The following is a 16,095-nucleotide window of genomic DNA, read 5'->3' on the forward strand; positions in this document are numbered from 1 at the left end:
GCCAGAGCAGGCAGCATGCCTGGGGTTAAATTGTTTCAAACTCCTTGAATAATTAACAACAGCGACCGTCGAGCTCCTCAATAATTGAGCGCCTGCCACGAACAACTGGATGTAAATAATCCATAGAGTTCAAACCTAATTCAAAAATTTTATGAAAAGTTGGAAATGTGGAAACTGGAAATTGAGAGTCATTTATTAAGAGATTTCTAATATAAATATATTAATGGCATTAGATAAATAAATAAATGTCACTGCTCCCTAAGCCTCTGTGACATTATATATATATATATATATATATATATATATATATATATATATATATATATATATATATATATATATATATATATATATATATACATACATATATATATACATACATATACACACACACACACTATAAGAATAGGGGTGGTAGGAGAAGACAATATCAAAGTGTTCAGTGAGGATCCACAAGGTCTTCTCTGAGTATTCTTTATTTTCTTCTCCGAGGCTATGGGTCCCTACACTTGCACAAGAGACGCTATATATATATATATATATATATATATATATATATATATATATATATATATATATATATATATATATATATATATATATATATATATATATGTCGTACCTAGTAGCCAGAACGCACTTCTCAGCCTACTATGCAAGGCCCGATTTGCCTAATAAGCCAAGTTTTCATGAACTAATGCTTTTTCGACTACCTAACCTAACATTTTCGGCTACCTAACCTAACCTAACCTATAAAGATAGGTTAGGTTCGGTCATATATCTACGTTAATTTTAACTCCAATAAAAAAAATTGACCTCATACATAATGAAATGGGTAGCTTTATCATTTCATAAGAAAAAATTAGAGAAAATATATTAATTCATGAAAACTTGGCTTATTAGGCAAATCGGGCCTTGCATAGTAGGCTGAGAAGTGCGTTCTGGCTACTAGGTACGACATATATATATATATATATATATATATATATATATATATATATATATATATATATATATATATGTATATATATATATATATATATATATATATATATATATATATATATATATATATATATATATATATATGTCGTACCTAGTAGCCAGAACGCACTTCTGAGCCTACTATGCAAGGCCTGATTTGCCTAATAAGCCAAGTTTTTATGAATTAATATATTTTCTCTAATTTTTTTCTTATTAAATGATAAAGCTACCCATTTCATTATGTATGAGGTCAATTTTTTATTATTGGAGTTAAAATTAACGTAGATATATGACCGAACCTAACCAACCCTACCTAACCTAACCTAACCTATCTTTATAGGTTAGGTTAGGTTAGGTAGCCGAAAAAGTTAGGTTAGGTTAGGTAAGTTAGGTAGTCGAAAAACAATTAATTCATGAAAACTTGGCTTATTAGGCAAATCGGGCCTTGCATAGTAGGCATAGAAGTGCGTTCTGGCTACTAGGTACGACATATATATATATATATAGCGTCTCTTGTGCAAGTGTAGGGACCCATAGCCTCGGAGAAGAAAATAAAGAATACTCAGAGAAGACCTTGTGGATCCTCACTGAACACTTTGATATTGTCTTCTCCTACCACCCCTATTCTTATAGTGTGTGTGTGTGTGTATATGTATGTATATATATATGTATGTATATATATATATATATATATATATATATATATATATATATATATATATATATATATATATATTATATATATATATATATATATATATATATATATATATATATATATATATATATATATATATAATATACTATAAAACTCACTCTATTTAAAATTTCATTACACAAAAAGGGTTACAACATTGGTTACATTTGTCACATGCAGGGTACAAGGCTACTCGTCACAGGTTGTAGAGTTCTTCCAGCTCCTCAGATGGTGGGCAGGAACCATGGATGTAGTGAGCATTTCCTCTCTGGATCGCCACACTAAGGCGCTGAAAGAGGAAACTGGCAGCTCTAGGGTCTCTAGTTGTTTCCGATTTGCCTAACAGGCAAAATGATTTTCGTTAGGTTTAAATAATGTTTTCCAGATTGTTTCTTTTATAACAATAATAATATACTTTATTAGGATCATGAGTAAATATCTGCAACGGTGACAATACTTAACAGTTCAAAAACTCTTAAACACACTATGTAATTTACACCATTGAGAGCTGAATGTAAGTTAATTAAAGTAGGGCACCAACTAACGGGATTCTTCAGTGGGAATAAACTTAAATAGTAAATACTTAGGACAGAACATAAGTATATGTTATGGCTAGGATAGTCAAGGTGTTACAAATAGATCGGACAAACTTGAATTTAAAATTGCCGGTGTAATTTGCATACAAAATTTGTAGGTGGGATTGTAAGTAATTAATTTGAGAGGTTGCTAAGGTGATATGCTGTATGCAAATTTATCATCTTGAGTATGCAAATGAAAGTTGAGGAAGCACTGACGGCAACACACACATATGCATAATTAAACAGGCTAGGCTTGTATTTTATTTAAATATCTTTCTTACTGCAATAATGTAAAAATTGATAATATTGCATGTCAGACATGATTACAGGTATAACTCTGGAAATCTGAATATTTCACAGATTTCAGGCGAATTCAGTCGAATTCCAGGTTGTATAACTTGTACCTTGTGGTGGTGCAGGGGTAAGGTATCCTGATCCCTGGTTCGAGTCACCTCATTGCTCCAATTTATTTTCTCAGTGTTAGTAGTAGTAATATCACTAGTAATAATTGTAATAGTAATAATAGTGAACAGTAGTAGTAAAAGCCGCAGAAAAACAATCCTGTTTGATGCGGGCGTTACCCCTTCATCTCCAGTTAGATAAAAAATAAAAGTTTTACAAAAATGCGACTTGGACAGATCTCGGTGGACCTTTTTTCCCACACACACACACACACACACACACACACACACACACACACACACACACACACACACACACACACACACACACACACACACACACACACACACACACTCTACTCCCCAACACACACTACTCCCCCACACACATACTATCTCAATACACACTACCCCCACACACACATACTACCACACCCCCACACTTAATACCGGGACCACCGACCGGCCGGGGACCCAGTACAGGCTTCAGGCGCCAGAATTTACGACGACCACCACCACCACAGCTGCTTACAAGAGAGAGAGAGGGGGGGGGAGGGAAGAGAGAAGGTGGGTGGGGAGGGGGAGGGTAGAGAGAGTGGAGGGGTTTATAAAGAATAACAAACTGCTAGGAGCGTCCGGACGCCAATACATTGTTTCCGGAACTTAATTTACTTTAATGGCGTCTGGGGGGTGACCCATGACGCTAGTTCCATCCCCGTCCTGCTCCAATAATTTTCGCTTTAAATTTACAATCGCATGGCCCATGTTATCTTTCATCCTGTACGTCCGAGACGCATCTTAGTCTTTCAGACTTTTGCCAATAAAAAAAATAATTTATTCATACAATACACTGGAGAATTTAAAGTGTTTACATAGTGGGTAAAGTAATTGTTTATTATATATAGCAACTATAGTTATGCACAGTGTTTCGGGTATAATGTTACTACTTATATCCAGCATTGTGATTATACAAGGACGCATCTCTGTTGAATTACGTGGTAGCCTCTACGATGGACGAGCAGTTTAGACTTTAGAGTATATTAAAGTATGCAAGATTGTATCCGGCGACTAGGCATTTTCTCTCCTAGTGAACGTGAATATATATATATATATATATATATATATATATATATATATATATATATATATATATATATATATATATATATATGTCGTACCTATTAGCCAGAACGCACTTCTCAGCCTACTATGCGAGGCTTGATTTGCCTAATAAGCCAAGTTTTCATGAATTAATGTTTTTTCGACTACCTAACCTACCTAACCTAACCTAACCTAACTTTTTCGGCTACCTAACCTAACCTAACCTATAAAGATAGGTTAGGTTAGGTTAGGTAGGGTTGGTTAGGTTCGGTCATATATCTACGTTAATTTTAACTCCAATAAAAAAAATTGACCTCATTCATAATGAAATGGTTAGCTTTATCATTTCATAAGAAAAAAATTAGAGAAAATATATTAATTCAGGAAAACTTGGCTTGTTAGGCAAATCGGGCCTTGCATAGTAAGCTGATAAGTGCGTTCTGGCTACTAGGTACGACATATATATATATATATATATATATATATATATATATATATATATATATATATATATATATATATATATATATATATATATATATATATATATATATATATTAGGTTATTGAAGAACGTGTACATCAAGAGCGAGATTGAGAAAGGTTTTTGTTAATGTTGTTTTAGATTCGGCTACTCTGAACAAAAAGTTCCAAGTAGCACGGGTTATGGTGAGCCCGTAGTGGACTTGTGTCGGGACAGCCCGTCCTCCAAAAAATGTGGAGGTAAATGTAACAGTCCCATAAGTGCAATTATGTACTATGTATGACAGTCAGGAAATGTACTAAGTACACTTAGTATTAAAATGTACTGTCAATTCGGAGGATGGGTTTGCACGGGGAAGTTAGGTAGTTGAAATGGGGATACACACGTTACCAATGTCTTTCCAGAATCTAAACTTCTCCAACTAGTATACAATGTTTCGTGTTTTTATTTTAGGATGACATTTAAAATCTTATTTATATCTTCTCAGTTATGTCGGTTTTTGTAAAGTTTGAAATGTGGATAGCAGACCACAGTTAACTGCAGAATAGAACACGAGGCGATGATATAAATACATACTACAGAGAATAACAGTAGATATTGTAATTCACAACTGCATAGTTATGAGCACATTCTGGATATTTTACCTGCAAAATGGAATATTTTCACTTAACTTTTCAATTTGCAATACTTCTGTGTTCACTGAAGCGAACTCATAAGTGCCTGATGTAACCTTAACCTTGCATGGGCTCACATTTAATGTCATAGGCAATTTATATTCATTACATTTTTTTGTTTACACAGGTGGGTACAGGAACAGACGTCTTCTAACTGGCTAACAAGACTGAGAGCTTCCCCTTCCTATAGCTGATGGTAAGCCTTACCCATTATAGTTTTCGCCTGAAATACAACCCGATAATCAGTTAACAAGCAAAGTAAACAATTACTGATGGGTGAACAATTAAGAACTGGCCAAAGGTCCTTCTTGGCCACGCTTGAACTCCAACCAAATCGCTTGCGAGGCACGTGACGAGTGTTTTACTACTGCACTACCAAAGCTGTAATGTGGGGAAGGCACTACGGGCTCACCATAGTCCGTGCTACTTGGAACTTTGTTCCAGGTAGTGAATCTTTAACAACAACATGTAATGTGGGCCTGTACCCGTGTACTGAATACTGGTGTTATTTGTGCACTCTTATGGATGTCAGGAAACATATCTTGATGTTGAGAGGAAGAAGAGGAATGTAAGTTGACCAGACCACACACTAGAAAGTGAAGGGACGACGACGTTTCGGTCCGTCCTGGACCATTCTCAAGTCGAAACGTCATCGTCCCTTCACTTTATAGTGTGGTCTGGTCAACATATTTCAGCCACGTTATAGTGACTCGTCGTATGTAAGTTGTTTAGTTTGTCAACATTAGATTTAAGTCAGGGTATGTCTTCGTGCTGGAACTTTCTATCTTTAAGAACATCGTAACGAAGATACATACATACGTATAATTATGAAGATTGCCACAAATCATCTTCGACGAGGCACTGACGGCAGATGACCAACGAACGGACTAACACACAACCATACTGCCGCTGGGACAAGAGTTATGGACACTGGTTCCGCCTACAGTTTAGCGGGGGCATAATTATGCGATGACCCATGAAATTCCAGCGATTTATATTCTGCCATTTATAAATTGTGTTAGAAGCATTCCCTGTTCAGATTCCATCAATAAAACTCCGTGATTTTAACAGCAAGTACACAAACTTGATTTTTCAACTCATTTAAATTCGGATATTTTGAATCTAAAATTCAAATATAATTTTGTATATCCACACTTAACTCACTGTAACGAGGCTACGCGCGACAGATATAAACTCGTCCTCTGACTTCCGCAAATAAAATTACAAGATTTAAGCTTGTGTTTTAGGACTCCGGGATTTACAACTCCGCTATATACAAATCCGAAATTTAATTAAACCATGCAATCTAAATTCTGAATATTAGCCTATGCGGAGTAGGCTAATATTCATAGGCTACACCCTATGATTCAAATCCTTGTTTCAAACCAGTGATAAAAATGTGCTCTTTGATTTGCAAACATACTATAAAACACATGTAAACTATGACCATGTCAATTAACAAACTATAGGTTTAGTTAAATTGTAGAAAACGCAAGACAACGAACTCGGTAAGGAAAAGTAGGTACCATCTGGGAAGGGAAAGGTTCAGGAAAAATTCCCTAGATCGCTAGGGAGTTTTACACTAAAATTTATGTCCACCAAACAGTACACTAAAACTTTTCTTCTGAGAGACACATAGACTAGGTTATTTCGTTAATGTTGATAAATGTTGAATGCTTTTAATGATCTTGATTTTGGGTTTTCATTGTTGAGGACGGAAAGTGTTGGGTGGTTGTTGTTATAGTTTCAGCTACTCGGAACAAGTTCCAAGTAGCACGGGCTATGGTGAGTCTGTAACTTACCTGACACAAGAGCGGGGCAAGGAGCACGGGCTATGGTGAGTCTGTAACTTACCTGGCAAGGAGCACGGGCTATGGTGAGTCTGTAACTTACCTGGCAAGGAGCACGGGCTATGGTGAGTCTGTAACTTACCTGGCAAGGAGCACGGGCTATGGTGAGCCTCGGACTTCGAGTGTTGGGGCTTATCAAGGTCCCGCATAGGCCAGCGGTTCCCAACCAGGGGGGGGGGGTCAATGGAAGAATTTCAAGAGGTCCACTGGGGTCAATACTATGTATTATATTGTTCCTTAACAAAATAACAACCACTTACGAGTGTGTTGAAGCGAATATCACCTGCTATTATTTACATGCAGGTAAACTTACTTTTAATGCACTGTACATAAACATGGCTGAATGCGTGTTGGGGGACGGCCGCTGCTTTGACGAGCATGGTTTGAGGACAGGTTGGCGAGCATGTGTGAAAAGTTTTTCATTCATAAACGTGGGGGTTTGGTGGCTGCATTGAATGAATATTTGGCGTTTGTTAACAACCCGTTTCTCAATTTGATACTCCGTAAAAAAAATGCCTCTGTTTTGCCTAACCAGAAACGTGTGAACCCACCCTATGGAGGACATTTCGTAGAACACGTAAATTTCACGGTGCTTCAGTGTTTACTAATGTCACATTTTAGCGATTTGGTCAATTCCGCTCATTAGGTGAGAGGACGGGAGGAGATAAAAATAGGAGACGCATAGGCACGGTGTATACATTACGTAATTGCAAATCAAAGTTTCTCTCTCTCAAGAGTGCATGACGTTGGGAGAGACACAAAAGGAGTTTGAACTCTGTTCTGACAGGTAGGGGCACAGGCCGCTGGGGTGGGGGTGGGGGGGACACTAAATCCGTGTCTCCGTCATATGCAGCGAGGGACGGAGCCTGAAGACCCTCGCCCCTGGGACGTTATCTTCAATCTGAACGCGACACATTATCCTGCTCAAGCCTTTAGGGTCTCTTGTGTGGCTGCATTGGCCAAAAACGGAGCTTATATGACTTACGTTAAAGGTCCTAATACCTCACCATGCAGTAATATTGGCAGATTTCGTGAAATAATGCAAATTACACAAGTTTTCCTGACATTATGTGCATTGGATCCATGATTTCAAGTTCGATGTTGTTTACCTTAGTCCTCCCAATATCCTGGGTTATCTCATCATCATGTAATCCGTTTTCTATTTTTTTCCCCCCTAAGCTTCAAAGCATTACTGGAATTTCCCTGCCCTTCGCAATGTAATACTACATGTTTTCCTCTGCCGCTCTGCTGCTTCCTAGACATTTCCCTACCCCTTGGCCATTTAGTATTAAGTGAGTTCTCCCCTACCTTCCCTGGCGTCCATGGCTCTCCCCTCGCTCCATGCACCACCGGCTCCCTTCCCTACACCCAATAACATTTGAGGTAATTTTATGTCTCCTTTGCCTTCGTTCTCTAGGACATTGTAATTTTGAAGGGGCGGATGATGTAATTGTCGTATTTCAAGCAATCATTCATTTCCTGCATTGTTTTTGTTGCAAACGGAAGATCTGACGACATATTTGGTATAAGTGCTTCTAATTCCTGTTATCGTGGGTTATGTAGCAAGTATTTAGGCTTCGATCGAGTTTTTTCCCCTTACTAGGTCGACCTAATGACCATCCCCAGGATGCAACCCACATCAGTTGCCTAACTCCTCTGGTAGCTATTTACTGCTAGGCAGGTGGTTAACAGCCGGTGGAGGGAGGGGGCAGAGGGAGGCCGGTTGTTACACAAAAGGGGTGAGGCAAAGCAGACAGTGGTGCCACACTGACATTAAATATAGTTAAACCTACCGTGGTGCAGGAGCCCGCGGGCAAGTGTGACTACCGACTCATCACCCGCGATGACCTCTAACACCGCTCCCCCCGGCGTACCAGGAAGCACCTGTCCACATAAATAATTACACACACACACGAATGTGCCCCCTCACAGAACCGTTCCTGTGCCAGGTAAGTCCACTACGGGCTCACCATAGCTCATGCTACTTGCCCCGCTCCTGTGCCAAGTAAGTTACGGGCTCACCATAGCCCGTGCTACTTGGAACTTGTTCCGAGTAGCTGAATCTATAACAACAACAACAACAACACGAATGTGACCTGGTGGTGGTGCAGTGGCTACCATGCAGGACTCTGATATTCAGACCGCTGTTTGAATCTCGCGTGTACTCTAAATTCAAAATTATATTGCCAGAATAGTGGACTATATGGTGACGCTGTTAGAGCGCTTTGTGAGACAAGCAAAAATGGAAATGTCGTCGTAAGGGCCTTGAAAAAAATGCATTTGAAATATCTTTTTGGTCCGGTAGTGGCTCACTGGATAACATGCTTGAACCTCTAACATTCAGACCTAAGTTCGAGTCCGCCAGGTACTTCGATTTCCATAGCATTTATGTCAAGCTCGTTTGTGGTCGAGGTCAAGCTGACATCGCTGTAATCATGTAACGCTTATTTGTGTTGCGTCGAGGTCAAGCTTTGTTCACTTGTTTGTGTGAGGTCGTGGTCACGCTGAGGTATCTATGTCACGCTTGTTTGTGTGGGGCCGAGGTCAAACTGAGGTCACTAGGTCATAACAAAAGTAAAAAGTAAGGGCCAACAGGAATCCTTGTTTGTCTTAGCGGTATAAACGGCAACCATCGTTACCTGAAGTTATTTTTACCCTGTTTTGTTGGAGTAGTGGCCAGGCAGGGTTCTGGGAAGGGGACCTCCCCTTCCCCCTGGACCCTCAGGGAAGAGGTACGGTCCTGGGGGAAGGGAATGGGGTGGAGGCAGAGAGCGGAGGGGGGAAGGGTAGGGAGGGACCTGATAGGGGAAGGGGGGTCAAGGATCATGGGCAAAGGAAATGTGAATAACAGGAAACAAGGAACGAAGGATGTGATGACAAGACAAAACTAAACGGATAAATGAAATAAATAATTGAGTAGACATACAGATGTGTGTGTGAGAGAGAGAGAGATGGGGGAATATTGATGACATGAAGGCCGAATAACTGAGAAAAATCAGGATATGAAGAATAAATGAATAAATATATAAACTTGTTCCACTCAACTGGAGTTCCAGGGACATACTGCGGTACGACAACTCCCGCCCGTCCTCACTGGCTCCGGCAGAAATTTTCCTAAGGACAGCGAGTGAAATGGAACTGTTTTTTTGTATGTTTGAAAAACTATCGTGCTTCACGAATGGTAACTCAATGTTTAAAGTTATCGTGCTCCATCGAATAAACGTTTCGTATTCAGAGATTGAGGTTATCATACAAAAAAAAATATAATGATCTCAACGACAATTGTTTGACTCATTCGGAACTAATACGCAGTAGGCAATTATATTGCATTCCGTTGAGTTAGGTAAGGATAATCTGGGTTAAGTTAGGCTAGGCAAGAATAAGTTAGGTATAGTTAGTAACGTTACGTAAGGACAAACTAGATTAAGTTACTTTTTAATTATATAGTAGTTAAGCAGTTTTCTGTCCTGTAATACACAAAATTGTACATCTGGCAGCCCTAAAAATGAGATGGTGGGGTCCAAGGCTAATTCCAGGCTGCCTCTGAGTGCTCTTGTGTTGGGTTCTGATCGAATAATAAATAGTCAATTGACCCACCCATTCTAGAGAGCTCTTCTTCTTTGTAGCACAGTGGTCTACATCTTCGAAAACGACCAAATATTACATTCACTCCAAATGGCACCTGTGGCCAACGTGTCACTTCCTGGGTGACTTTATGTATATATATATAATATAATTTGTTCCCCTAAATTTACATAACCCAATTATAAATGTGTTTTAGAACGTTTATATTTTAAACTAATTATATCCATGTTAATTCCTTTCGTCTATTTGTACACTACACTCTATAATTATGTCCAGGAGGCTTCTTTTAGAAGCGTATAATATATAAATAATTTCACTGACTCCAGGTGCTCTAAGCCAGGAATTTAAATATGGCGTCCAAACGAAGTCATCAACTCATTGCCTTGCTAACTCCACCATTATTTAAGACGCTTTATGGACTGAATTCATTGTATTTTATAAGTTATCGTACAGTTTATAAGGACTATCTATCGTAGTGAATGAAATCATCGTTAATGTGACATCTGGCAGCGCTGATAATCCAACCAGTCCTTTCGCCCAATACGTCACATTTTTTACGGAATCGACCAGTTTGTTAAAAACGCGATGTTGTAACCGTGAAACGTCAGCGCAGAAAACCTGCCATGCGCATTAGTGACTTTTCTGTACCACGTACACGTAAATAATTACAAAACTCATCATACATGTAAATATTGAAATAAACAGGTATCGTGCTTGATGACTGAAATCCTCGTACTCCGCACCACATCTTAACCCTCGTCAAGTAATTCTTCACAATAAAACTTGGCCTATTATGAGGCGACACCGCGATAAACATCTTAGTCAGCGATATTAAGTTATATTACAACAAAAACACATGTTTTATATACAGAGCGATGCTGCAAATCCCACAGGCAAGCAATATTTGTTAGCTTGGGATCGAGAGGAGTATTTGGCCTTGGTGTCCCACGATGCTTGTCGTGCATGGGCGCGCATCACCCAGCGGGAAGCCTATGTTACCTGTTGCTTCCAGTACGGTCCACACTGCGCTCCTGCAGACGACGGGGATCGTGTCGGGTCGAGTGAGAGAGGCGATAAGGAGCGCTAATGGTTGGGGAATGATGAATTGGGGGTTCGGGGAGATGAGTTCATGACTGCCAGGGAGGGAGGGAGGGAAGTGGGGGTCGATGACGGCCTCGGGGGAGGGGTTAATTGCCCCCTGGAGAGGAAGGGGAGATGGTGGACGGAAGAGCGTTGATGTCGCTCTAGTGGGGGGAAGGGGATTGACTGATGAAGATTAAGCCACCCAAAAGGTGGCACGGGCATGAATAGCCCGTAAGTGGTGGCCCTTTTGAGCCATTACCAGTATCAAGAGCTGATACTGGAGATCTGTGGAGGTGCGACTGCACCCTGCGTGACGGGAGATGTCTCCCGTGGGGAAGGGGATGTGCTTGACGGATATATAGGTTGGTCAACGGTAGACTGGCTTGGTTGACAGTCAGAATGCTGGATTGATTGATGTTCGAAGTATTGGTTGACGACAGTCGGACTGCGGGTGGATTGAACGGTCAAAGTGATCTGAAAGAATGTATTGATGAGAGTAGCGATAATTTCTTTTAGTGCGATCTATATAGAGATAGGCAGCGCTGAGTTGGCGAACTGGTTATCGGGAGGATGGACTGTCCAGTAAATAAATTGAGGATTGGACAGCTAAGTTGACAGTTTGGTGGATGTGTTCAACTGAAAATTGGATGAGTTTGACTAAGGATTCATCAGGTAAGCTTATGGATGGAAAGAGTGGCCGGGGATGGCCTGAAGGAGGTGGCGTGGAGGAGGTGGCGTGGGGGAGATGGCGTGGTGTGGCGAGAAAAATGCTGGCCAGGGTGTGGAGACCAGGGGCCAGATTCACGAAAGCACTTACGCAAGTACTTACGAACCTGTACATCTTTTCTCAATCTTTGGCGACTTTGTTTACAGTTATTAAACAGTTAATGAGCTCCGAAGCACCAGGAGGGCTGTTTATAACAATAACAACAGTTGAATGGGAAGTTTTCATGCTTGTAAACTGCTTAATAAATGTAACCAAAGCCGTCAAAGATTGAGGAACGATGTACACGTTCGTAAGTGCTAGCGTAAGTGTTTTCGTGAATCTGGCCTCTGGTCAGTGATACAGAGAAGGACTTCAAAGTGGATTTTGTCCTCCGAGGGCAGAGAATGACTAGTATGTAATAATCTGAATGTTAGAAAATTGAGAGCAGGAGGAAAAGGGCTTTAACAACCCTTTTTTGGAAGACTTCATTGGAAAATCTACAGTAGAACTGGGACTTGTCCCAGTGACAAGACGTACTGCACTGCCCAGCGTACCCGTAATGGATGCTGGGATATATGGATGATTACCTGTATCATCATCCACATCAAAGACTAGTTACGATATGGTTTGTTTCTGTACGTAAACGTACAGACAAAAAAAATCACATCAATATTTTTGTTTCCTTTATGTAAAAAGGAAATTAGCGCTATTAGAGTTGAACAATCACTAGAAACAGCTTTACCTGCATCCATCAATGTTACCTTTGTTTGGGGGCTTCTCAGCCATTCTTGAGTTATATTGAGATGATTTCGGGGCTTTTTAGTGTCTCCGCGGCCCGGTCCTCGACCAGGCCTCCACCCCCAGGAAGCAGCTCGTGACAGCTGACTTACACCCAGGTACCTATTTTACTGCTAGGTAACAGGGGCATAGGGTGAAAGAAACTGCCCATTGTTTCTCGCCGGCGCCTGGGATCGAACCCAGGACCACAAGTCCAGCGTGCTGTCCGCTCGGCCGACCGGACATGTAATAGAGAAAAACGACGACAAAGTTAATCCGAGATTAACTTTGTGAGATTAAAGTGAGATTAAGAAGCCTAATTTACTTTCTCTAATAAGACGAGGAGTAATTGAAGGGTTACATGACAGAAGTATACAGATGGATGACAGGGGATATAAATTAAGGTTTAAATATATCATCACAATTACGGGCTATTCATGCCCGTGCCACCTTTTAGGTGGCTTAATCTTCATCAATCAATCAATCATTTTCTCCTGATAGTTGCCTTCCCTTCGTCACCGGAGAGTCTGGAGAAAGCGTAGCGAGATAATTGCGTGTGGCATGAGTGAAAGGGCGAGGAACCTTCAGATACCTTAACGGTGCTCTAGGGAAGGTTGAAAGTCTCAGTTGGGTACCGGGTAGGTTACTCTTGAGATCTTTCCATATTGTGAACATCCTTGGCCTGGTTGGTAGCAAATCAGCCTCGGTCTTTTGAGGCCCGAGTTCGAATCTCTTGGAATCCTCATCTGTCACGTAATTTTTTCATTTATTTTTACACCGTAAGAGTGAGTTTATTAATCAACGTCACTTTGAGTGAAGAAGTGGAGCAAGGAGGAGGAAGAACCACTGTTATTTAAGATTCGCTACTTGAAACAAAATGTCCCAAGTAGCACGGGCTATGGCGAGCCCGTAGTGGACTTACAACACATAGGAAGAACCACAATTGCAGTTCAACAATACAGGTTGTAGAGGGAGAGTATCGTTGACTACTCTTTAATACCTCATAAGTGAGCACGAACAAAGGGCTTGATTTATTGAGTCTTGCTTAGGGGAAGATGACCTTTTACCGGTCGTCCTCAACCTGACCCAGGTCGTGAGAGGTCAGCGTCCCGGGTCACTGGCTGGGCACCACCCTCCCGCCTGCCTGGCACCGCAACACTTATTACAAAAAAAGAAACAAAATAGAGGCGGGGAAGCGTCCAACATCCACCCTGACATCAAACAGGCGTCTCCAGGCGCTGTTTATGGAGATGCCTCGTCACTCGACACCATCATTATTCCGGCGGGGCTGGTCGTTACCGTGTTCTACTGCCTCTCTAGAGGCTGGGGCATCGCCAGGTGGTACTGCCTCTCCTAGAACAGCCAGGGGGCATCGCCAGGCGGTACTGCCTCTCCTAGAGCAGCCAGGGGCATCGCCAGGGGGTACTGCCTCTCCTAGAGCAGCCAGGGGGCATCGCCAGGGGGTACTGCCTCTCCTAGAGCAGCCAGGGGGCATCGCCAGGCGGTACTGCCTCTCCTAGAGCAGCCAGGGGCATCGCCAGGGGGTACTGCCTCTCACAAAGCAGTGAGGAGCGATGCAGTGTTTAGCATTATTTTGCAGTTATATCTATCACCGGGCTGTAATATGTCTCATCATGCTGTGATATGCCTTATCATGCTGTAATGCGTCTCATCATGCTGTGATATGTCCCATCAAGCTGTAATGCGTCTCATTATGCTGTAATGCGTCTCATCACTTCGTAATTTAAATCATATTTTGTCTCATCACTTCGTAATTTAAATCATATTTTGTCTCATCATTTTGTAACATTTATCATGTTATGTGTCTCACCATGCTAAATTTGAACTAACCTGAGAGGTTTCTCATCATGCTGTATTTACTAGGGTAAAGTGTGACTACAACCGGTGTTTTTTTTTTTTTTTTTAGATTTTGTTCTGAGATGTGTTGTTGAATTTCCATAGATTTTCACAACGTGATCTAATTCCTGTAGATTTTCACACAAATTTCAGATTCATGTTTGCTTTAATAGTTTTTTTATAGATCGTAGACTTTCACAGACGCTTTGTAACCCGTAGATTTTCATTGTGAGATTGAATTCCCATAGACTTTAGTGTAATTTTTTAGGTCATAGCCCATACACGATCTCCCGCACTACATCACCGAATGCCCAGTTATTAGACCTTTCAGACCAGTTGGCATGAGGTACCTGGAGCTCTGCAATTACTTTATTCACTCTCGTATTCTTGAAGATATCCTCACAGTATACCCAAAATTTGCCAGTGCAGGCTACTAAACATATGGCCCTGTATGACTAACCATCCTGCGAGATGGGGACTTGTATTACCACTGCTACCTTATTCACTCTTGTGTTGATGATATCCTCAAAATGCTTCCGGAGTCTGCCAGTGCACACTGCCTATCACATGCCTCTGCATGACTAACCATCCTGTGTGATGGGGATTTTATAGCATCACCTAGTTAGCTTTTTTGACACACTGTACTCCACTTCATATAGTCTAGGGTAGCTGCACCAATGCAGATGTACCTTCATGTATTAATAAAAAAAAAATAGCCCATACAGTGTATTGTAAAGTACGTAGACTTAAATGGAGTTACTCTGCTGTAGACTTTCACATCTGTAGGAAGTGGTAGTGTATTGTAAACTTTGTGTGAGAAGCACAGAGAATAATGTTTAGTTTTTGATATGGAATCCCATCAGGTATATCTTTAGTCTTCCTCCACTTATATCTACCCTCTCGAGACATTCTCCACCTAAGCACCACCATTACCACCTACCTACCATCACACCACTACCACCATCACCACTACCACCTACTATTACCACCACGGAGAGCGTCACAAGAGCATGATGTCTGTTTAAAGCTCCCGTCACTTCTTGGTTTAGATGTCTCTAACCCTAACCTAACCTGGTTATCCATCTCCACTGTATAGGAGAGAGAGAGAGTTTAGTACTTTCAGAATCTGTACCAGAGCAAGTATACAATTCTATCTTCTTGAGGTTATCTTGAGATGATTTCGGGGCTTAGCGTCCCCGCGGCCCGGTCCTCGACCAGGCCTCCTTTTCGTTACACCCCCCCCCCCCAGGAAGCAGTCCGAACTCCCAGATACCTATTTACTACTAGATAACAGGGGGGCATCAGGGTGAAAGAAGCAT

The sequence above is a fragment of the Procambarus clarkii genome, chromosome 89, assembly GCF_040958095.1.
Source record: "Procambarus clarkii isolate CNS0578487 chromosome 89, FALCON_Pclarkii_2.0, whole genome shotgun sequence".
NCBI lineage: Eukaryota > Metazoa > Arthropoda > Malacostraca > Decapoda > Cambaridae > Procambarus > Procambarus clarkii.